This window comes from Bactrocera tryoni, unplaced genomic scaffold, assembly GCF_016617805.1.
Source record: "Bactrocera tryoni isolate S06 unplaced genomic scaffold, CSIRO_BtryS06_freeze2 scaffold_11, whole genome shotgun sequence".
NCBI lineage: Eukaryota > Metazoa > Arthropoda > Insecta > Diptera > Tephritidae > Bactrocera > Bactrocera tryoni.
In genome coordinates, this window is record NW_024395824.1 from 18,376,622 (window position 1) to 18,401,222 (window position 24,601).

Consider the following 24,601-nt stretch of genomic DNA (forward strand, 5'->3'; position numbering starts at 1 on the left):
AAAGTAAAATTTACCATATATGGCAATATTTAGGTACTCAAACTTCTTGAATGTCACCTTGTCTTGCAGTCCATCATAATTTAACTGCACCATGACGCTCTCGCTTACAAATTTTTTTCATTCCGTGTGTAACTCCAATTGATCCAATAATGTTTTTATAATAGACACCTGATACACCGATTTAGTTGCTGATAATGAATTTATATACATTGAAATTTTGTGATAATTTTCACTTTTTCATGTGAAAAACCTTCGTCAGTGCGTGGCAATGCCTTTGATGTGCTGTAAAGCTGTTCTGTTGTTTATGCGTTCTCCTTGCTGGCAACATCTAGTACAACCTTCTAATGCATTATGTCCCATAGTCTGACATAAAAATATACCTTTGCGGGTGAATCGCATATGAACGCTCTGATTTTGATTTGAAATACCTTTCCACTTATGTTTTTACCATTTTTAAGTAAATTGCATATTTCAGACGCAAATTCCTGTAAATAACTATTCACGCTGGATGGTTTTTTCGTGCCTAAATAAACGCCAAATAACAATACATCAGCATTTAATTGTGGAAAAAGCTTTCCCATAATAGGCCATAACGTTTGCTGTGAGCTCTTACATATATAGTGGAAGACCGTCAATACCGATATCTGACACTACAATTTCCATTTGTTTTATAATGTCACTTATTCAGCTTATTTTCGACTCCTAAATGCAAATATGTTAGAGGCGAAACACTTCTTATAATTGAATTCTGCCTAATAATCAGAGACTCTGCGCAAGTTGGGACATTTAAATGCCATTTATTTAAAAGTCTCAATAAACCATCAAAAGCCACACGAGGTACGTTATTTTTCACTGCCCATTGTTTTAAGTCAACTACCAAACTACTTTATTTCACATTTTTATTATCATTGTCACATTCACTAAGTTTATAATTATTGTCATTTGAATTATTTATATTTAGAATTTCATTTATTTCGGCATTAATAAATCTTCTTTGATGACGTTTGCTGTACATATGTACTTAGATAACTTTTAATACTTCACACGCGACCGCTTTCAACCGATACTTAAAATTTACTAAAAACGACAATCATTAAAATTGAAAGACAACAATTAACTGACTAACGGTTATCAATTATTTTCAGAAAAGAACAACAAGAAAAAAGTAGTACTGAAGCGCTCACATGTACCCAGAGGGCTGGGTCGATCAGTTGTGCGGATGACCCAGCTCATATGAATAAAAGTCGCACATTTCTTAAAGATAATAACAACGATTTTAAAGCGAAATTTTTTTCGTTTCTTGCCCCGCAACCCATTACCAACTCGCTTACTTTTTTCAGTAGTGAATTATTTTGCTACTGGGATGAGTTTACGTGTGTATGTATGTATGTGTGGGCCTTGTGCGTGTGCCTGTGCTTGTGCGTTGCCTGAGCTGTGGCCTGTCTGTGCTTGTGCCTGTCCTTCTTTTTCGTGTTTCTCCTGTCCTTTTGTTGCTGGCGCTGTAGCTGTGCTCGTGTTTTTGTATGACTTTTTCTCCTTTTGTTCGTAGGTTATGTCACTGCACTATCACTTTATGTGTACATATGTATGTATATCGCAGGTGTAATTATTCTTTTACTCTGCTTTCTCTCTCTTCACTGCACTTTTTGTCACCCCACTTTTTTTAATTTTCGTTTTCGTTTTCTTTTTGAAGTTATACTTCTTATACGAGTTCGGAAAATGTTGCGATAGATTCAGGTTGCACAACCTTGCTCAATATGAATCTACGCAACCTTACGGCCTCAATATGAATGTCTGCGAAGATGTTCGAGCAGCAAGCGAAGCGGTGACAATCGGCGATCGTTTGTTCGTTTCTTTCGGCACAGCTCGGCTTTTCTACCAACAATACAATATTGTCATGCTTATGCTGTTGTTGTTTTTGTAGAACAATGTTTCAATTTTTGGTTGGTGACATATTCAATTAAAAATAAATTCTGTTGGGATTCGAACCTACGTACCTACGTGCTCGTAGTAACTTTTGAAGCGCTTACCACCTCCACCACCATTGACTCCTGTATTGCGTTGTCCTAATTATGATTTGGTTATGCATGAAAGAAATATACAATGGATCGCCGATTGTTACCTCTTTCCTTGCTGCTGCTGTTGCTGCGCATATGTATGTTTGTATGCTTGTTCATTATTGAAGTTATACTGCTTTTTCTTTCCTTTGTCTTTCATTTCTGAGAATTCTCAACTATTTTATGTGCCCTTTTGTTGAAATACCCTGCGTTGGTCTTTGAAAAATTAAGACTATACTTCACTACAGAAATGATCCTGTGAAGTACGGTCTTCATTTACATTTTTTGGAAATCGACCCACGATGACGAAGTATTTTCGTTTTATCTGACAGCGTGAGGTTAAGAAGTTCATTTCTAATTTTTTGTCTTGTGGCATATTAGAAATGATGTTTATTCGAAAATCATTCGCTTTTTAACGGATAAAACGACTTCTGAATGGTGATTTTAATGAATGAATTCCTTTTTGGTTTGGCGTTGGCCGTTGAAAAGTTAAGACTATGCTTCTCAGGATCATTCATTTCTTCAAAGAAAATTAATGACATTTAGAAATATGCATATTTGCATTATTTCGTTGTCATTTCCATATTCGGCAATAGGAGTTCTATGGCATAAGTAAAGTAATGGCCGCAGATTGTCACCCCTTGCCGCTATAGCAGCTTCGCCTATGTGTACTGCATATGTATGTTTGTATGCTTGTGCATTATTCGGCAATGTATGCAAATATATGTACATATAAGTATATATGACTGTATGAACAAGTCATTGCGCGCACATGTAATAAGTATATTGATAAGTGATGAAAAATTTCTGAACGCACATGCATTATACATTCACTCATATGAGCATGTGCAGATACACAAGATAGGATAGAAGATGTAAATTAATAACTCTGTTTGAGTTTTGTAAGCAACTACGGGCAACTGAACGTGGTCAACTGCCGTGGGCAACTCCTTGTAGTCAACTGCCTCGTTTTCTTTATTATGTTTTCTTATATACAGTATTTTGCTTAAACCTAGATACAAATATTTATCTTACATTCTAGGAAGTATATCCACAATCCACTTGAGAAATGACATATGCTACAAGTGGAAAGATTCATCTTACAATCTATAAATTATATTTTGGGACCACCTAAGGTGGACAAAATTAGCAAAGTACACATAATGTTTCAATACGGACCATATGGGTCGTAAGTGTCATGTTACATATTTATGACATATAAGGAATATGTTCATGTAATGTGAACTGGTGGTATTAACTCCCCCAACTTTAAATTGAAGCGTCCCGATTCAAATGGATATATAGTAGTACGTGAGGCTATAGACTATTTTATCCAATTTGAACAGTACAAGCAAAATTCTCTTTGGAAAGCCCAAAAGTCCCTGAAGCCACCAACTAACTCCAACATGCCTAGCATACGAGACATGGGCGAAGTGGGCTCGAAGTGACGAGGAAAAAAGGCTAATTGTTTTGCAAATTACCTAGAAAAGGTATTTCAACCAAATTGCCCAAAGAACAACTTCGAGTTGTCCAGCTTACTTAACACAGTTAACGAGTCACTCGAGTCTTTTAAGACTTCACCTACTGAAATTATTAGAATAATAAAAGAACTTAAACCAAAAAAGTCACCAGGACATGACAATATTACCCCAAAAATGCTAATTGAGTTACCAATTATTGCTGTAAAGGTGCTCTCTTTGCTCTTCAATGCAATTCTTAGTTTCGGATACTGTCCTATTTCATGGAAAAAGTCGCAGATTATCTTGATAGATAAACCTGGGAAAGACTTAACACAGCCGTCTTCATACAGACCAATCAGTCTTCTACCCTGTCTTTCTAAAATATTTGAAAAAGTGTTACTATCAAAGATGTCTCCTTTCCTCCACAAAAATAATATAATACCAACGCACCAAATCGGGTTTCGTGCAAAAACATAGCACGATAGAGCAAGTAAATAGAATTACTAACGAAATAAGAAAAGCATTTGAGCAAAGAGAGTACTGTTCAGCTTTATTTCTAGACGTGGCTCAGGCGTTTGATAAGGTGTGGCATGAAGGCCTTTTGTATAAGATTAAAATCATTCTACCTTTAGAATTGTATAAAACATTGGAGTCTTATTTAAAAAATAGACAATTTATGGTAAAAGTTCATATCTGACGAACGACAGATAAGGGCTGGTGTACCCCAGGGCAGTGTTTTAGGCCCAACTCTATACATCATATATACTGCAGATCTTCCTACAGCTAATAATATATTGACCTCAACTTTTGCGGATGACACAGCTTTACTGAGCCGTAACAAATGCCACATAATAGCCGAGCACTTAAGGTCTGTCGAAGAATGGCTAGCCAACTGGGGTATAAATGTAAATGAACAAAAATGCAAGCATGTTACGTTTTCACTAAGACCTAAAATGTGTCCGGCAGTAAAAATGAACAATATTCTAGTACCCCAAGCGAACGACGTAACTTATCTTGGTATTCACCTAGATAGAAGACTTACGTGGAGAAAACACATATCTAGTAAAATAACTTGCATGAAGATAAGAGCTGCAAATTTAAATTGGCTTTTAAATAAAAACTCCAAACTTAGCCTAGACAACAAAGTGCTTTTATATAATGCGGCCATAAAGCCGATTTGGATGTATGGCATTCAACTATGGGGTACGACCTGTGCAACTAATATTGATATAATACAAAGTTTCCAACCAAAATGCTTAGAACAATCACGTGTTCACCATGGTACATGCGTAATGAAAATATCCATAAAGACCTAGGTATTTCTATGGTAAAGAAAAGTAGAAGACAGCAGAATTAAATATATATCTAAACTCCGAGATCACCCAAACCCTTTGGCTAATGCTTTGGTACATTCCTGCGATCAATCACGCCTTAAAAGAAGAGATATGCCTGCGTACTAAGGAGCAACGTATCACCAAAACAGCTCAAACACTTGCTTGAGCTTGTCTAGTTTTTAAATAGATTTAAGATTTTAAAACTTATTGTTAGGCTTTTAAAACAAAAAGCAGATTCTATAAATAAAAAAGATATTGCAAAAAAAAAAAAGTACTATTTTGAAATCTTAATTTATTTTACAATTTATTTAAATTTGACTCTTAAATATACTTTCGATACATTTTATATTATTTTTGACTTCTAATTATTTTTTGATGGAAGTATTTTCATATATGACATCTTTTATTATATTATTGCCAGAATACATTTCAGCAATTTGTTCTTTTACATTAAGGGTTTTCTCAAGTCCCATAAAGTTATAAGTTATAACGATTCGAAAACTTAACATTGAGAATTGTAAATGTGTAAACTCATTTTTGTATGAAATCTAACAACATTTTTTTTTAGACAAGTGTAAAACTTTATAATTTTACGATTTTACAATGCTTTACGACGGCTTGTGAGTACCCCAATTATTGAAATTATTTATTTAAAATATTAGTACCTCCTTTTTTGGAGTATATTTTTTTATTTTATTGTCGGTATTATCTTCGACTGGCGTCTTAGGATTTTCTTCTTCTTCTTCTTAATTGGCGTAGGCACCGCTTACGCAATTATAGCCAATTTAACAACAGCGCGCCAGTCGTTTCTTCTTTTCGCTGCGCCAATTGGATATTCAAGCGAAGCCAGGTCCTTCTCCACTTGGTCCTTCCAACGGGTGGAGGTCTTCCTCTTCCTCTGCTTCCCCGGCGGTACTTTGCGTCGAATACTTTCAGAGCTGGAGTGTTTTCATCCATCGGACAACATGACCTAGCCAGCGTAGCCGCTGTCTTTTAATTCGCTGAACTATGTCAATGTCGTCATATATCTCGTACAGCTCATCGTTCCATCGGATGCGATATTCGCCGTGGCCAATGCGCACTAGGACCATAAATCTTTCGCAGAACTTTTCTCTCGAAAACTCGCAACGTCGACTCATCGGTTTCTGTCATCGCCCAAGCCTCTGCACCATATAGCGGGACGGGAATTATGAGCGACTTATAGAGTTTAGCTTTTGTTCGTCGAGAGGACTTTACTTTTCAATTGCCTACTCAGTCGAAGTAGCACCTGTTGGCAGAAGCAATCCTGCGTTGGATTTCCAGGCTGACATTGTTGGTGGTGTTAATACTGGTTCCTAAATAGACGAAATTATCTACAACTTCAAAGTTATGACTGTCAACAGTGACGTGAGAGCCAAGTCGCGAGAGTGCGACGACTGTTTGTTTGATGACAGGGAGATATTTCGTTTTGCCCTCGTTCACTGCCAGACCCATTTTCTGTGCTTCCTTGTCCAGCCTGGAGAAAGCAGAACTAACGGCGCGGGTGTTGAGGCCGATGATATCAATATCATCGGCATACGCCAACAGCTGTACACTCTTATAGAGATGGTACCTTCTCTATTTAGTTCTGCGACTCGAACTATTTTCTCCAAAAGCAGGTTGAAGAAGTCGCACGATAGGGAATCGCCTTGTTTGAAACCTCGTTTGTTATCGAACGGCTCGGAGAGGTCCTTCCCGATCCTGACGGAGCTTTTGGTGTTGCTCAACGTCAGTTTACACAGCCGTAATAGTTTTGCGGGGATACCAAATTCAGACATCGCGGCATAAAGGCAGCTCCTTTTCGTGCTGTCGAAAGCAGCTTTGAAATCGACGAAGAGGTGGTGTGTGTCGATTCTCCTTTCACGGGTCTTTTCAAAGATTTGGCGCATGGTGAATATCTGGTCGGTTGCTGATTTGCCAGGTCTAAAGCCACACTGATAAGGTCTAATCAGTTTGTTGACGGTGGGCTTTAATCTTTCACACAATACGCTCGATAGAACCTTATATGCGATGTTGAGGAGGCTAATCCCACGGTAGTTGGCGCAGATTGTGGGGTCTCCTTTTTTATGGATTGGGCATAACGCACACTTAAATTCCAATCGTTGGGCATGCTCTCGTCCGACCATATTTTACAAAGCTGATGCATGCTCCCTATTAGTTCTTCGCCGCCGTGTTTGAATAGCTCGGCCGGTAGTCGTCGGCCCCTACCCGCTTTGTTGTTCTTGAGGCGGGCAATTGCTATTCGAACTTCTTCATGGTCGGGTAATGGAACGTCTGCTCCATCGTCATCGATTGGGGAATCAAGGTTCTCCTTCTCCTGGTGTTGTGCGTTCACTGCCATTCAGCAGGCTGGAGAAGTGTTCCTCCATAATTTAACTATGCTCTGGGCATCAGTGACTAGATCACCTTTGGGGTTCTACAAAGAGTATACTCGATCTATGAAACCTTCTGTAAGCCGCCGCATTTTTTCGTAGAATTTTCGGCAGCATTACCCCTGACCGGCCAGCTTATCAAGCTCTTCATGCTCACGCATTTCGGCCTCTTTCTTTTTCTGTCTGCAAATGCGTCTCGTTTCCCTCTTCAACTCTCGGTATCTATCCCATCCCGCACGTGTAGTGGTCGATCGTAACGTTACTCAGGATTTTCTTGTCCCAATTATTTTAAATTTTGTATTTTTATATTCTATTTGGCTTTTCGCCATTCTTTTTTGTTTTATTTTACCGGTAAGATCTTCGGCTGGCGTTGTTGAACTTTTTGTTCCACAATTTTAAAGTATTTTTTTATTTTTAGTATTGCCGGTACTATCTTCGGCTGGTGCCTTAAGACTTTTTTGTTCAAAGTAATATGAATTTTGATTTTTTATATTTTGATTTACATATATATATTTATTTATATTTATTTTATATATGTTTTTCCATTATTTTTTTGTTTTATTTTGCCGGTATGAACTTCGGCTGTTGTTGTAGAACATTTTCGTTCTACAATATTTTGTATAATTCTTCTTTTTATCTGCTGGTATGAATCTTCAGCTGGCGTTTTAGGACCTTTTTGTCCCAAAATATTTTTTTTTTTGTTAATAAAATATTGCCGGAAAAATATTCGGGAGGCTCTTCAGGAGTCTCTGCTCCCAAAGAATTATATTTTTTTCCTTTAAATTTATTTTTCGGTTTGTTTGTTTTTTTTTTTATATATATTTGTGAGTTTCATGAAATAACATATGTATATAGTAATACTCACAAAAATATATAGTAGTTAAATTTCTTTTTGCATAAATCTATTGTAATAACTTCATATTAAAAATATTTAAATGGCATATATTTTATTGCCCGCATGTATTTAAATATTTGTTTTGATCTTTTCTGGGAAAAGATACTTTTTTATTCTGGAGGGTCTGGAGTTCAGATTCGCAGAACTGAGTTTATATTATAAGCCGGAGGGTCCCCCTTGTGGTAGTGAATCGCGGTTTTAAAATATATTTTATTATTTGGCTGGTCGAGCCTTCATTTGAAATTTTTTAGATTTAATTTAATATAATTTGTATATATTTGATATGCTAATAGAGTATATCTTGTTAAGATACGATTTTATCTTGTTTTTTTTTATTATTTTTAAACACGAACAGTTGTGAGTGGCATGATTATTGGTTTTGCAATACTCACAGTGAAATAATTTTTCATACTTAATATTAGTGGGATTATTTCCCATTTAATTAATAAAGAGAATAAGCTTTACTTACAACTAATTTTATGTTGTTGTTGCCTTTGCTGCTGCTGTTTCTTTTTGAGTAGAATTTTGGCGGTTGGTTGTGCGATGATCGTCGTTGGAGGCCGTGTGTGAGGTTTAGATGAAATAAGATGTTTTTGGCGAAATTTCTGATTTACAGAAATTTTTTGATTCTTTTGTTTTTATGAGGGGCTTTCAGCGTTTTTATGTGGACGTATGTTTGCTTGTTGTTCGCTCGTAATCCCGTTTAGACGAGGCGCGTTCGATTGGCAGTAGGCACAAACACACACTCGAAATTTTTCAATAATTTTCTAAGTGGCGCTGAGATTTTTTTGATTATGTGTCTCTTTTTGGACTTAGCGTTTTTTGAACTTTTTTACTTTTCTCCTCAATTGAGGATACTTGATTGTTTTTCAAACGGTAACACGGGGATTTTTTGTCCCCTTAAATGGTGACCGCCGAAATTTATTGTTACATTTTGGTCCGCCAGAGATTATTTCATCTCCTGGCAGGATCGCCAATTAAAAACTCCGTTTAGTTCTCGTGGGCAACTACGGGCAACTGCCTGTGGTCAACTCCCGTGTGGTCAACTGCCTCGTTTTCTTTTATTATGTTTTCTTATATACAGTATTTTGCTTAAGTCTATATACAAATATTTATCTTACATTCTAGGAAGTATATCTACAATCCACTTGAGATATGACATACATATGTTACAAGTGGAAAGATTCATCTTACAATCTATGCATTATATTTTGGGACCACCTAAGGTGGACAGTATTAGCAAAAGTACACATAATGTTTCAATACGGACCATATGGGTCGTAAGTGTCATGTTACATATTTATGACAGATAAAGAATATGTTCATGTAATGTGAACTGGTGGTATTAACTTGCATATGTAATTATGTATGCGCTGATATGTAGATGCGCATGAAAATTAAAATGACATATTATTGTAATATGTATATTATAGTTTTTATGATATTATGATAGTATCTCATATACATATAATACATATGTATATTATATTTACAAACATATTCATATACATATGAAATTATAATATATTCTCAAACATAAGAAATATTTTAATATATAACTCTTAATTGCACATTAACTACAAATATTGTTTTGAAAACAGCATAATTTAATTAGAATGATATAAATTATGCATATATTCATAGAAATGCGCATAATGATAATCACATCAATTAACATGATGGCATATGAGCATATAAAAATATAAGCAAAAGGTCAACATACGTCTGTAATAGCAATGCATGTTTCTGAGCACAATTTTCATTAAATGCTCAGCTCTGCTCACGCGCCACTGTTAAGATTTCTCCTTCTTAGCTAGCTGTGGTGAAATGCACTCATTGCATTTTGTTAGCTTTTGACAGTTCACACTCTTGTCCGTTGTTGGACCTTCTCTGTAAATATACGTTCTCTGGACCCACCCTATCCCACAATATACATATGTATGTATATAATTTTTTTTTTTTTTTTAACTGTCATTTCACTACCGTTGTCTTTCTACATTTTTTTATCACTTTTCACGATTTTTAGCACTATTTTTTTTATTTTATTTTTTTTTGCTTTTTATTTTTTATATATATTCACCAACGTTCTTTTTTTTAATTTAATTTGGTTACCGCGTTACCGTGACCGATTTTATTTTATATATATTTTTTTTAAGGAATTTTATGTTTATTTATCACTAGTGCCGTCCGGTACGGCTCGAAAGACCATAGAAAGTTTGATGATAAAAACTCGCGGCACTTACCCGTTGATTTGGCGATGTCTTTGTTAGCAAAAATGCAAGCGAATTAAAAGCGGGATAATGCGGGAGAATGGTTGAGTGGTATGATACGTATGTATCAGAGATCTGCAACGGACACACAATTTCCGTGCACACTCGAACACTTACCCAAAACTGGCTTGTATCGCTTTCTTTGGACGAGCAGAAGGATTGCTCGTTAGCGACTGTGCGCAGACGAACGTGTTGATCACAACACTCGAGTGTCGTTCATACGTGTTTGTTTGGGTTCGGGTGTTTTGCGGATCAATATGTTCGAGTGTCCGAGTTTAGGCTCGAGTGTGCAAAGCATTTTTTGTTTATGTGTAATCGTCAGTACAGTTGATTAATTTGCTTTGTGAGTGTTAAGAATTTTATATGATACGTACTACATGATATTTATTGAAAATAATGGCCGAAAAAGAAGATTCTATTGGTTGCAAAATTGCGAATGGCATTGGTAAGCGCAAAGGCCGAAGTTTCGTATGGAATATTTTATCAGAAATTTTGAAACCGGACGGAACTTTACTGGAAGGTTTTGTTTACTGCCGCACTTGCTTAAAAGTATTGAAATATTATAATGGTCAGACGTCTAACCTAATTCGTCACCCATGCTGCAGAAAGATTAAAACATCGCAAGAATTAAGAACCGTCACGGTGGAAGACAAGAATGAAGCTGTAAAAAAATTTACATCCTGGGTTGTTGAAGACTGCCGACCATTTTCGGTTGTGCAAGGCTCAGGCTTTATAAAACTTGTGAAATTCTTCATAAAGATAGGTGCATCGTATGGCGAACACGTCGATGTGGAGGATTTGTTACCGAGCGCAACAACAATTTCCCGCAATGTTCAAAAATGTGCAAATGAAAAAAAAGAAGAACTTAAAGAAGAAATAAATAATATTGTGAGCAGCGGTGGAGCTTCAGCCACAATCGACATGTGGACGGATAACTATGTGAAGCGGAACTTTTTAGGAGTTACCTTCCACTACCAAAAAGACTTGAAATTCTTCGACTTGGTTTTGGGAATGAAATCTATTAATTATGAAAGTTCTTCGGGTGACAATGTTCTTAATAAACTTAGCAGTATGTTTAAAGAATATGGTGTTCAAAATATGAGCCAAATTAAATTCATTACTGACAGAGGAAGTAATATGGTTAAAGCTTTAAAACAAAATATACGTCTTAACTGCAGTAGCCATCTATTTTCCAATGTATTGGACAAATCATTCGAGGAGACAGAAGAGCTTACAGATGTGTTAGCTTCTTGTAAAAAAATTGTTAAATATTTTAAGAAAGCAAATTTACAGCATCTTCTACCCACTTCATTGAAATCCCAATGTCCTACTCGGTGGAATTCTAATTATAGAATGATTAAATCCATAATTGACAATTGGTTTGAAATTAACAATATAAATATTGACTGATAATGAACAAAGCCAACGATTGTTACAAGTAAATGTATCCAATCTTAAAGTTTTGGTTTCAATGTGCAAAGATTTTGAAACTGTATTCAATAAATTACAACTTTGCAGTTCTCCATCGCTATGCTACGTTCTTCCGTCCATTTTAAAAATAAAAAACATTTGTGAATTTAATAATGGTGATATAGCTGCAATTTCAGTCTTAAAAGAGAACATAAGAAAAAAAATTGAGGAAATATGGGTTGTCAATTTAAGTATATGGCATAAGGTTGCAACTTTTTTATACCCACCTGCTATAAATATGCAGCCAGATGATTTTGATGATATAAAAAATTTTTGCATCTCTCAAATTCAAAATAATGCAATATCAGCACCAACTTCAGCAACATCTGCGGAAAATAAATATTTTGTTAAACAGTGTACCGTTCCATGCAAGCTTAAGAATGCTCAAGAATGCAGGTACACAATTTGGCAAACGCATCACGCCACTTTACCGCTACCCACTAAAAGAGCGATGCAATTAATATTACGGATTTTATTGACGCTACTAGCACGCCACTAACAATATGCGTCGCTGCCGACGTCTCACTCTGCCGGCGCTTAGGATATTAAGTTGGTGATAGCATAAGATTAGATTTAAGCTTCACTTTTAATTCGGCTTTCCTCTAAGTTGGTTGGACATCGCTCCAGCAACTTAGAAATAAACATTAAACAAGTTTATTTTTTGTACAGTTGTAAAAAAACGTTTTAAATAAAAAATAAATAAAAAACTTAAAATAAGTTAACTTATACAAGTTAGCAACAGTAACATTTAAACACGCGCATCCGTTCTACTCGCGAAAAGTGCTGACGATGCGTCTAGCGCAGTGTGGCGTGATTCCCTGGAAATCCAGCGGAATGTGGGAATCGATGTCAGCAGAACTGCAGGCACATTAAGTTATGTTAAGAATTATAAAATTTGTTAAGTTCAGAGTTAAGCGAGCGGTTGAACAATAAAGGCCGTAAGACCGGAAAAATAAATTTTTTTCTTACTTTTGACAAGTAAATTCATAACTTACATACATACATATTATAAAAACTATAATGCTTAATGGTTGGGAGTTATAAAGTATGCGTGCAATTATAGTTTCATAAACATATTTTTCTTTATTTATATTTAATTTCAAGAGTGATAAAAAGCATGGCATGCGTTTTTTTTTAATGATTTTATATCTAGTGAAATATCATTTATTTATGCGAAGTGTGGCAGCAGCCACACAGAGATCTAATGATAAATATAAACAAATTGTATCTTCTTACAGTATTATTGCTTGGTCAGCAGAGTACTTAATTAATAAGAAATCAATACATCACTTGTTTTGATAAGCAAGCATAATTCAATATTCCATTATTTGTTTTGATAATGGAAATAATTGGAAATCTAATGCTCTGGCATTTCATCACTTAATGTAATGCCAAAGCATCTTTAGTAATAAGCATAGAATTATAAGAATATAAATATACATAAGTGCTTTTACTAATAAAGACACTGTATAATCGGCAGGAGTATTGATAGATCATCTTGATGATCGAAGCGCACCATATATTATCGCACTCAAACCAACACTTGTGTTTTATTTCTACCGCGCGAGTTACATATGTATATAAATAAGCCACTAACAAATAGTAAAACTGATAAATTTGCCGAATTTCTTAATGAAATAAATAGCACAACCGGAAATCAGTAAAATTGTAATGTGATACCAATAGAACTTTGATGATTATAATTAATAAAGTGAAAGTTCAGTCTGATTCAAATATCCAAACCAACTGGTTTATTTTCCCTAGGGTAAACTCGGTACTAACTTTTTTTAAAAACGCTCGAACGTGACGAAGATACAAAATTCGCGTAGCGTTTTTTTAATACTTCCCACGCAAGGGAAGTTAATAATACATATAGTTTAAATGCTGTATTTCAATAATATTGACTGTTAAAGTGTATACAACATTAATAATTTCTCATATTTTTGCTCAGAAAAATGTGATACACTTCTTCTACACCCGTGTTCTGTCCGAGTATGCGGGTGTCGAGTGTGGACACTCGCTTGTGATCGTTTTGAAGAGAGTATGATCAAACAGACTCGAACACACAGAAAGCAGCTGCCGGGTGTGCCACTCGATCGAACCCATTGCTGCCGAGTGTGGCGCTCGCTCGTGCTCGATTTTTAATGAGGGCGATCGAACAGGTTCGAACACACCCAATGCAGCCCTCTGATTCAGATGCAGTATCGAAAAGTTAGTTGTAATAAATTAAACTAAACCCTTTTTAAATCTTAAAAAGGAAATTAGCGAAGTGGTAGCCCCACAGAATACAATTAAAGTGTTCGGTAAGACCTCGGAGAGGCACTCTCAAAGCGTACATTTAAAAGCGATTTATTCTCAAGCGTAAAATATCTGAGCGAAAATGTCTCGATATAATTTTAATAATAATAATAATAATAGAGGAAATGGATATCAACAATGGCGAAGTCAAGGTCCTCCTCCACAGTTCCAACCACAAGAGCAGTACTCTTATGTCGGTCAACCTTGTCCTTCTAGGGGTAGGGGTGGTTATCGTCGTGGTGGTATTTCAAATAAACCAAAAGAAAACGTTCGCATCCCGCTGGATGTTAAAGAACGAGGAACTATGCTGACAGGACAGCATTTGTCGAAGACCAATTCTGAGATGAAAAACGATCCTTTATATTTAGAGGCGTTCTTTCCTACACCATCAGAAGAATTGGTGCCGATTGCAGAAGAATTAAACCATTTTCCGGTGTTGGATGGTTTAACTACATTAATTAACGAAACATATGAAAACTTTTCTGCACATAATTTAAATTTTAAACGTAGCGTATCTCTTTCCGCGTATGCCTATTATATTGCTGTATTTTCATGGGCGCGCGTATTACATTTAAAGAAATTAAATAAATAACGCTTGACTACTGAAAAACTTCAGTTCATTGACGTTTTTTATGAGCAGGGAAATTTTATACTTTCAAAAACGGTTACGATATTTTTATCAGGTCTCGGTAATTTTACGATACCTTCAAGTGTTGAAACTAAATTCAATACAAAATATTATAGTTATGACGAACATGGATAATTTAATAATTTCGATACTTATTTTATTTAACTACTTCTTCATTTATTTATATCTATATTCGCAGAATGCATTTGTTGCAAACGTCGCGAAATGGCAAAGTCGCAACTCATCTGTTCATTTTTGTATGCAATTTCGTTTGCAACACAATGGCAACTATGCGAGCCAATTCTAAATGGCATCCATGGCAATTTATGGCATATCAATATCAGCTGATCATTAAAACAGTTCAAACAAAGTTCTTATCATATGGAAGAAGTAAGTATATTTAACTTTTATGTACTATTATTTTTCTCTAACTTTCAATTGTCTGTGACACATGTGTACATATATTTATAGAAAAAACGTTCGCGGATAAATGGAACTTTTCGTTGAACAGAGCGACAAACTAAAGATTTACTCAACATTATCATGGAAAATGTAAAAGCTAATCCGGAACAGTTCAAGGTAATATGTTTGCTATTTCCAATAAGAGAGTATTTAACATTTAGTGAACTTACATAAGTATATATTGTAGAAACCAACTGCTCAAAAATTCTATGAGCATATTACAAAAAATGCATCTACTTTGAACAGCATCAAATGGGATGTTATGTGCACAAAAATGAGGCACCTAAAAACAAACTTTTCGTCCGCACTGAAATGGAAGGGTCAAACAGGTGCAGGTTTGCTAGAAAATGGAGATGTAAAAAGCGTTGAAGATTACATTAAAAAAATGTGTCCATTCTATGATGACTTGTACGCAATATTTGGTCATCGTGCAGCCGCCAGCTATCTATCAATCTACCATGCCAGTGTCATTGTTGGATACTTTTAAAGTAGATGCGTTGATGGAAAATGATGGCGAAACATTTTCAACAAGTTTACCTGAAAGTCCGTTGGCCAGTCCGACTATGGTGCTTCCTTCTACATCAGAGAGTGTAGCAAGTCCGTCCGCCCTGTCCATCGCAACAAGTGCTTGTACGCAAAATACCACTACACCAAAAAGAAATTTAAAAAAGCCTCAAAACTCAAACCCATTTGCATTATTATTTGAAATTCAATCAAAAAAGCTGGAATTAGAATCACAAAAACTAGAATTCAAAAAGGAAAAAGAGCAAAACCAATTCATGTTACAGAAGCTACAACTGGAGAAGGAGGAAAGGATCGAAATGGAGAAAATAAGATTGGAGCACGAAAGATTGTCAAGTGTTGATACGTCAAACAAAAAAATGCTTGAATGCATAAGGAGGCATATTCGTAAGGTTATGATCCGCAAAAGAAAGCGTACTTTGGTTTAAAAAGTTTGGTTTAAATGCCAAAATATTTCTTTTTTAATGTGCATATAGAACTTGAATTTATTGCAATAAATAAGCTTTTAATTGTTAGTACAAATTCTTTTATTCATTGTTTGCATAACTTAACAATTCATAGATGGTTCGGCGTACCGCTTCCCCTTCATTAGTTCGAGCAGTAGGTAATGACTCTAAAACATCGTGCTCAGATTCCTCAAGCTCGTAATCGAAACGATCGTCAAGTCAGAGTATAACATTGTGCAACAACGCGCAACAGATAATCCATTTATTTACTCTATTCATGCCTTTTTCATCCTTGATTTGAAGTCTCAACGTTTTCAAGCTGCCAAACCTTTCCTTCAACATGCCATAACAATGTTCAATTCTAATCCTATAACGACTGAATATTTTGTTAAAGAAAGTTCTCTGACCCTGTGTTAGTTCTCTAGAGTTTTCTCTAAATGGTATTATAACAGTTCGTAGGCACTGTCGCCTGCGATCCATTCAGCTTCTCCAAAAAACACATCGGCGTCATTCGACAATTCGCAGTTACTAAAAATACGTGCATCATGTACGCTACCTGGATAGCCTAACACTAAATGTCTTATTTGAAGCGAATGGTCACAAACGGCTTGAACTTTAAATGAGAATTGGTGCTTTCGTGAAAAGTAAGCTTCTGGGTCTTGAGAAGGTTTTTCCGCCAAAAGAATTTCAGTACCATCGACGTATCCCACGCAGTTTGGCAATTCACCCCAGATTACGTCCATAGTCCAAGTCCATACAATGATATTAGTCCTACAACCAACGACGCTACAAATTTAAATTTACTGAATACTGGTTGGTCTCCGATTTTCGAGAAAATTTATCATTATTCAAATGTACCGTTCAAACCTGCTCTTAGAATTAAGAAATTTTGCTCTATTGATGTTAAACCCGTTAGTATGTAAATATATATAAATTAAACCCAGCATTTTATTTACTGGCGCCCAACGTTGGTCCACGCGAAAAAGTTCCTATAAAGGATAAAATATTGTGGCCGTGGTTTCGAACCCATTTAGAATGAAAAATCGTCAACTGTAAAAAGCTATTCCTGTGAATAGAGAAACATGACAAACCAGCATAAAGGGGATTTCGTGAAGTCTAACAAGCAAAAGGAGAACTTCAGGGACACCATTTATTTGGACCAATAATGAAGCTGTAAGTAGATTGCTCATTATGTTATATTTTGAGTAAGAAAAGTATAAAAACATTAATTCATATTGTAAAAAGTCTCTTTCTGAATGTGCTAGTGAACAGACGTATCACGTGTTTAGTGGAGATCTAAATATCAAAGTGTAGCAAAATCGATTTGTTAATAAACATCCAACAATTGTAAAGTCGCGAAATGAATGCAGAAGGTGAGAGTACTCTCTTCAAATGGCAAAATGTTACAAACAAAAATGGAAAGCGTGCCAACAAAGAGTCCCCTAGCTCGTATGTCCACAGAAAATAAGTAAATACACCCAAACCGATACGATCTTTTGAGTGACGACGACAATGATGAACGAGAGGCTGGCGAGCACAATAATATGGAAGCGAGTGAAGCAACAATGCCGAATATAACAAAGCCACCACCGTTGATTATACCTGGAGTAGTTAAGATAAGTGAAATGATAACCTCTATTTTAACTTTGATTTCTAAAAAAGATTTTAGTTATAAATCGTCAAAAGATGGACAATTTAGACTATTTATAAATAACATAGATTCATATAGAAAAATTGTACAACAACTAGAAGCAGGGAAGATAAGTTATCATACATATCAGCCCAAACAGGAACGGTCATATAGAATAGTACTAAAGGGATTACACTGGTCAACTCCTACTGAAGATATAAAAAATGAAATTACTCTATTAGAACATAAAGTCAGAAATGTATTTAATGTTAAGAGTAGAGTAACAAAACAACCTTTGTCAATGGTTTTTGTTGACTTGGAGCCAAATACCAACAACAAAGAAATCTATGAGACAAAAATTGCGACCTACATTTTGCCCGCCAATTGGACACTTCAATTGCGCGGTGGTGCACAAAAGTAGATGAAAGTGGGCTGTATTTCGATATTTTAAATTTTAAAAAATGTTTTTTGTAAAGCAAATATTAAAATGATGTAAGTATTGAGTTTTTTTCTATCCTAAAAAAAATCACGAAAAACTGCCTTTTTTAGGCCTCCTAAAGCAGGCTCCCCCCTTAAAACATTTGAATAATGCAAATATTAAAGTAGAGCCCCCTAGGCAAACAAGTGACATGGTTCAATGGCATCGATGCCAAGGATTTGGACATACCAAAACGTATTGTAGAAACCCGTATAAATGCGTAAAATGTGGACTAATGCATCCAACCTCAGAATGCACAAAACCAAAAGACACTTTACCAACGTGTACTCATTGCCAACAACACCACACCGCGAATTACAAAGGCTGCATAGTTTATCAGCAACTCACTGGAAAGAAGCCTATATTTTCCAACCGTACGAAAGGGAGTATAAACATGAGTTCGCAAAACACTAATAATAACACAAATACTGCAATCAACAAAAAGCAGTCATACGCTAGCATTTTAACAGGTAAAGACTATAACAATGAGGTAAATGAACAAAAATCAATAGAAAATATTGAGCGTTTACTCCCTAAACAAATTGAATTAACAAACACACTTCTTAATATGATGTCACTACTTATCGATAAACTATGCAAGCAGACTTAAGAATAGCAATATGGAATGCCAATGGTTTATCCCGTCATACACAGAAAACTGAAATATTTTTAAAAGACAACTTCATTGATATAATGTTGATTTCAGAAACCCATTTCACAGACAAAACTTTTTTTAATATAAGAAACTATGACCTAATCGCCACTAATCACCCTAGTAATAGGGCTCACGCTGTGCTGTTTTGGTTAAATCAAATATCAAGTATGATATAGTTGAACCAACACAAACATTGTCAATACAAGCTGCAGGGATCAAACTAAATTGCAATAATATTGACCTACATATTTATGCTTTGTATTCACCGCCAAGACATAGCATCACAACTCCGGAATACGAAAACTTTTTTAATTCCCTGGGCAATAGATTCCTTGTGGGAGGTGATTATAACGCTAAACATCCCTGGTGGGGCTCACGTATCTCTAACCCAAAAGGTAGAGAACTTTATAAGTGCATTACAAAGAATAATTTTAAAACTTTATCTACTGGTGAGCCTACTTACTGGCCAAGTGAGCCACGTAAAATCCCTGATCTGCTAGATTTTGCTGTATATAAAGGCATTCAAACTCCACTGCTTGACATTGTCAGTTCTAAAGAACTAAGCTCAGACCACTCGCCAGTTATTATCAGTTATAGCTCTCTTATTAATGCAAAGCAACGGCAGTATATTGGATTAAATAATAAAAACCAAATCAATATTTTTCAAGACCAGATAACAGACAATGTGGAACTTAAAACCTCAATCAAAAGCTCAATAGAACTGGACAATGCAGTTTGAAACATTTACGTCGTTAATTCATCAAGCAGTTGCTGCATCTATAATCGAAAATAGCGCAAACTTTACACCTAGGCGTCGTGCCTGTGTGCATGTGTCTGCAGATATCAGAGCATTAAATCAACATAAGAGAAAATTACGAAAAAAATGGCAAAATACCAGAAGCCTAGCAGACAAGACTATACTCAAATAAGGCTACAGGTGAACTTAGAGATAAACTTAAAGAATTTAGAAATAAGTCAATCTCAGATTATATTGAAAATCTAAATGACAATAGTAACGATGACTACAAAATATGGAAAGCTACGAAGTACCTGAAACGCCCAAAAGAGAAATGTGCCAATAAAGGACTGCAATGATGCATGGTGTAGATCTGATAAGAGCAAGGCAGATGCATATAGTTACACCATCCACCTCACCACCCACCTCACCTCAGCACATTATTATACCCAGCCCTGCCAACGCAATTAATCCAGTACTATAAAATTATAAGAATATAAATAAATGAATACTAGAAGCAATACGAGCACACCAACATAGGAACAACGAACACACAACTAAACACATAGCAGACTTCGCACAAGCAACATAACAGCGAACACACAATTAAACACAAAAGAACTGTTAACATAACATTACTGGAGCAGCGAACACTCAAGTACACATACGGGAGCAGCAATCACATAAGCATACTAATTGGAGTAATATTTATTCAACATGATACAGACAATAAATAATTAACTTGAGCAATAATTCGCACTGTTAATATTTTCGGTACGCATCATTTATCAAAATCGTAAAATGATCATTTTTACAATTAAAAGAAATTAAAAATGATCATATTTACAAACCTGAGAAAATACGGTGCCAGACGAAATAAGATCTTCGACTTTAGATCACGCAACTGCTCAAATGCAGTTTAAAAGAGTTAGCACCACCAATGCATCAGTTCAGTTCAATTCAGTAAATTCAGTTGGAGTTACAAGTAAGAAGGCGACATCATCACTATCATCAAGGAGACCTTGAAGGACCAGCGATACAACCGGTATATTTATTTAATATTATATACTAACATTTTATTTCTTCTATTTACGGCACAATAAAGAATTGTAAAGCACGAAACTGCAAGGGTTTTAATTAAAAATATATATTAAAGAGAGGAAGTTAATAACAACTTCCCTTAATATATAATTATATGCGAAACAACCTTTACACCTATTACAAATAATAATGGTAACGATTCCGATGTTCTTCAATTTCTTGCTGCCCCATGTCAATTGTCAATGCCAATCAAACATATAACACCTGCAGAAATTTGTAGTGAAATCGGAAAGCTTGACAAAAATAAATCTTCAGGATATGACAAAATCGATGCTAAAATAGCTAAGTGCTTACCAAAAAAGGGTATTATGTTTTCGACACTAATATATAATTCAATTCTAAGGTTAAGCCATTTCCCTACGCAGTGGAAATGTGCAGAAATTGTGATGGTTCCCAAGCCTAACAAACCAGAAAACGAGATAACCTCGTATAGAACTATCAGTCTACTGGCGCTGTTCTCAAAAATATTTGAGAGAATATTTTTACGTAGAATTTCGCCAATACTCAAAGAAAATAACATAATACCTGAACACTAATTTGGTTTTCGCCGACATTATGGCGCACACCTGAACAATGCCATCGAGTTATAAATTTCGTTGTTGACTCTTTTGAAAGAAAAGAATATTGTTCTGCTGTGTTTTTGGATATACAACAAGCATTTGATAAAGTTTGGCACCATGGTCTGTTATATAAAATGAAAAAAATCTTCCCATCACCAATTTATTTAATTCTTAAGTCGTATCTCGCTAATAGATCATATTATGTCAAAGTAAATGATGAAACTTCTACCATAACATACATCGAAGCTGGTGTACCTCAAGGAAGCGTTCTCGGACCAGTCCTTTATACAATTTTTACTGCAGACATGCCACAAACTGAAAACGTATTTATTGCTACATATGCTGACGACACTGCTATACTGGCAACAAATCCATCTCCAATTGAAGCTTCCAACTTAGTCCAGAAACAACTGAATGAGATACAGTCCTGGCTAGATCGTTGGAAAATAAAGGTCAATACAAATCAATCTGTACACGTGCTATACACTTTAAGGCGAAAAGACTGTCCTCCTTGCCGCATATATGGTAGTATGATTCCGAAACTTGACAGCGTCAAATACTTAGGCTTGCATTTGGACAAGCGCCTAACTTGGAAATCTCATATTCAAGCCAAAAATAAACAATTAAAAATGAAGACTAAAAAACTGTATTGGTTGCTTGGACCTAAATCAACTCTATATCTCGAGACTAAACACCTATTATATAAAGCTTTATTAAAGCCAATATGGACTTATGGCATTCAGCTTTGGGGCACAGCTTCGATTTCAAATATAGAAATATTGCAAAGATATCAGTCTAAAACTTTAAGACTAATTACAAATGCTCCTTGGTACATCACGAATAAAGCCATACACTCGGATCTGAATATTCCTTTTATAAAAAATGAAATTAAAAGGTTCAGTACGGCATACTTACGCAGCATTAGTTATCATGAAAACTAACTGGCAATTACGCTATTAGATGAAACCAATGAAATCATTCGACTTAAAAGGCGTCATGTACTAGATCTACCCTGTAGAAGTTAATTAATATTAAATTAAGTTAAACAAAATGTAAATGTACCTGTGTACATATGTACATATGTACATAAGTATATTATTATTGGCCTCACTGGAGATCAATAATACAAGTCAAATTTCCATAGTTAACTAATTTGCTTATTGTTCTGTGAATAGATTGCAAAAAAAAAAAAAAAATATTGTAACAAAGCGACAAGAAAAAATTAAAAATATTAGCTGCAGGAATATTATTAAAAAAGTGACTACGAGAATACAGAATTATTAGTTGTTAACTGGATCTTGACGTAAAATGGACAAAACCACAGTTCGGACGGACCTTAATGAGTGTCGTCATTCGAGCAGCAACCGAATAGATACGCAGATAAAAGGACCATCTCAAGTAGAGCAATATAATAAGGTTGCAATAGATCTGGCAGTTAGGCGTGATGAATCCTTGGACGTAGTCAAGTCTTTGCTAGAATTCGCTGGCGATCAGTTTTTGATACGTATCGGCATATATAATTTTTCAAAACGCCCAAGTCAGTTCTAAACATTATCAGGCTGTGGCCATCATAAGGAATAAAATAGTGAGATCTGCAGATTCGACCTATCTTCCTTTAACACTATTCTAGAACAGCTTTCAGGAATCAATACCCGAGGTATTGAGTTAACATTGCCTTTAGCTCAATAGCATAACGGGTAATATAAAAAAACTGTAATAAGAAATCCGTAAAACTTTAATTGAATTAATAAGAAATAAATAAAGCTGAGTCAGTTTCAATTTATAAACATTAGTGGAGTTAAGAAATTCGAGTTCATTCCAATAAGGTCTGAACTGCACATTCAGTATTAAGTAAACAATATTCAGGCTGGTTCTGGAATCCGAGTGGAAGTGGAAATCAAAATGAATGCAAAAACGAGTGAATTTGCTTTTGGTGTTCTGAAATCCGAGTTTTTTTTTTCATTTTAGAACTCGTTTTGTATTCACCCTATAAATGAACTTTACATCTGTCAAATGTAAAAATGAACTTGATAGCTGTCAAATTATTTGTCAACAAGAAAAATTAAAACGGGGCGAAATAAAAATGAGTGCTTTTGTTATATTTTCCTCAATTATTTTAGAAAGGGAATTACATACATGCAGAGGAAGCTGTTAGCAGAAGGATTTTACGTGACCATTCAAATTCATTAGATGCGCTGGATTTCAAGTAAGAATGTAACATTTAAAAATTATTAAAGAGCGCATGCAAAAAATCTCTTTTGAAGGTTTGCGGCAAGCTACCGGGTAAACAAAAGTGCTTTTGAAATGCTGGTAAGCGTCGTAGCTCCGCATGTCAAGGAAAGTAGCATCCCGGCACGACTGCAGTTGGCGGCCACACTTAGATTTTTAGCCGAAGGTGGCTTTCAAAAATCAGTAGGGAAGGATGTTGTTGTTGCAATGGGTCGCAGTACAATTGCGAAAGTTCTTAAGCGGCTGCTTAATGTTTTAGAAAAATACATTTGTCCACAATGGATTAAACTTAATATGACGGAGGCCGCATCAAAACAACATTTTTTACAAAACTTCGGCATACCTGGCGTGGTTGGATGTGTAGACGGAACACATATTCGGATAACAAAGCCACATAAAGAAAAGGATATTTCAGCATCAACGCAATGATTGTAAGTTCCAAATATAACTACATACTTGTAACTTTATTGTTGGTAACCAATTTTTTTTAAATTTTCTTTTAGATTTGTGACTACAATATGACAATAAGAGCAATAGATGCCCGTCGCCCTGGTTTAATATGGAGTGTGAGCAGAGCTCAAGAGTATTTCCAACGCAACTACGAGGGCGGTGAACGTGGCTGTTGGCTTTTGGGTGATGCTGGCTACGCGTTGCAACCATATTTGCTAACTCCGTTTAGGGATCTAAGTGTTGCAACACCACAACATATTTTTAATCAAAGACACTCTTCGGCAAAGAATATTATAGAAAGAAATATAGGTGTTTTAAAAAGCCGATTTAGATGTCCTTCTCGTCTCCTACAGTACCAACCACAAAAAGTAGTGCAGATGACAAATGTTTGCTGCGCTTTGCATAATATTTGCAAATACTATAAAGTGCAAGAATTGGTAAAGTTTGCATTTTCTCGGCCGTCAAAGCTTTTAACGGCGATGGTCAATTCTTTCACGGCATCGCACACGCTTTAAGGCCCGCACTAACTT

The 24,601-nt window shown here is 35.5% G+C and overlaps 1 protein-coding gene, 1 non-coding gene and 1 pseudogene across 2 annotated transcripts in view; all 3 read left to right on the plus strand.

Moving 5' to 3' along the window:
- The window catches only part of LOC120779824, a 29,718-nt pseudogene extending 13,504 nt beyond the window's left edge, over nucleotides 1-16,214 (plus strand).
- The window catches only part of LOC120779678, a 74,868-nt gene that overhangs the window by 34,682 nt on the left and 15,585 nt on the right, over nucleotides 1-24,601 (plus strand). The window lies entirely within an intron of this gene.
- On the plus strand, nucleotides 2,286-2,497 carry LOC120779953. The gene has a single exon (XR_005705773.1). It is a non-coding gene; the product is annotated as a small nucleolar RNA U3 (small nucleolar RNA).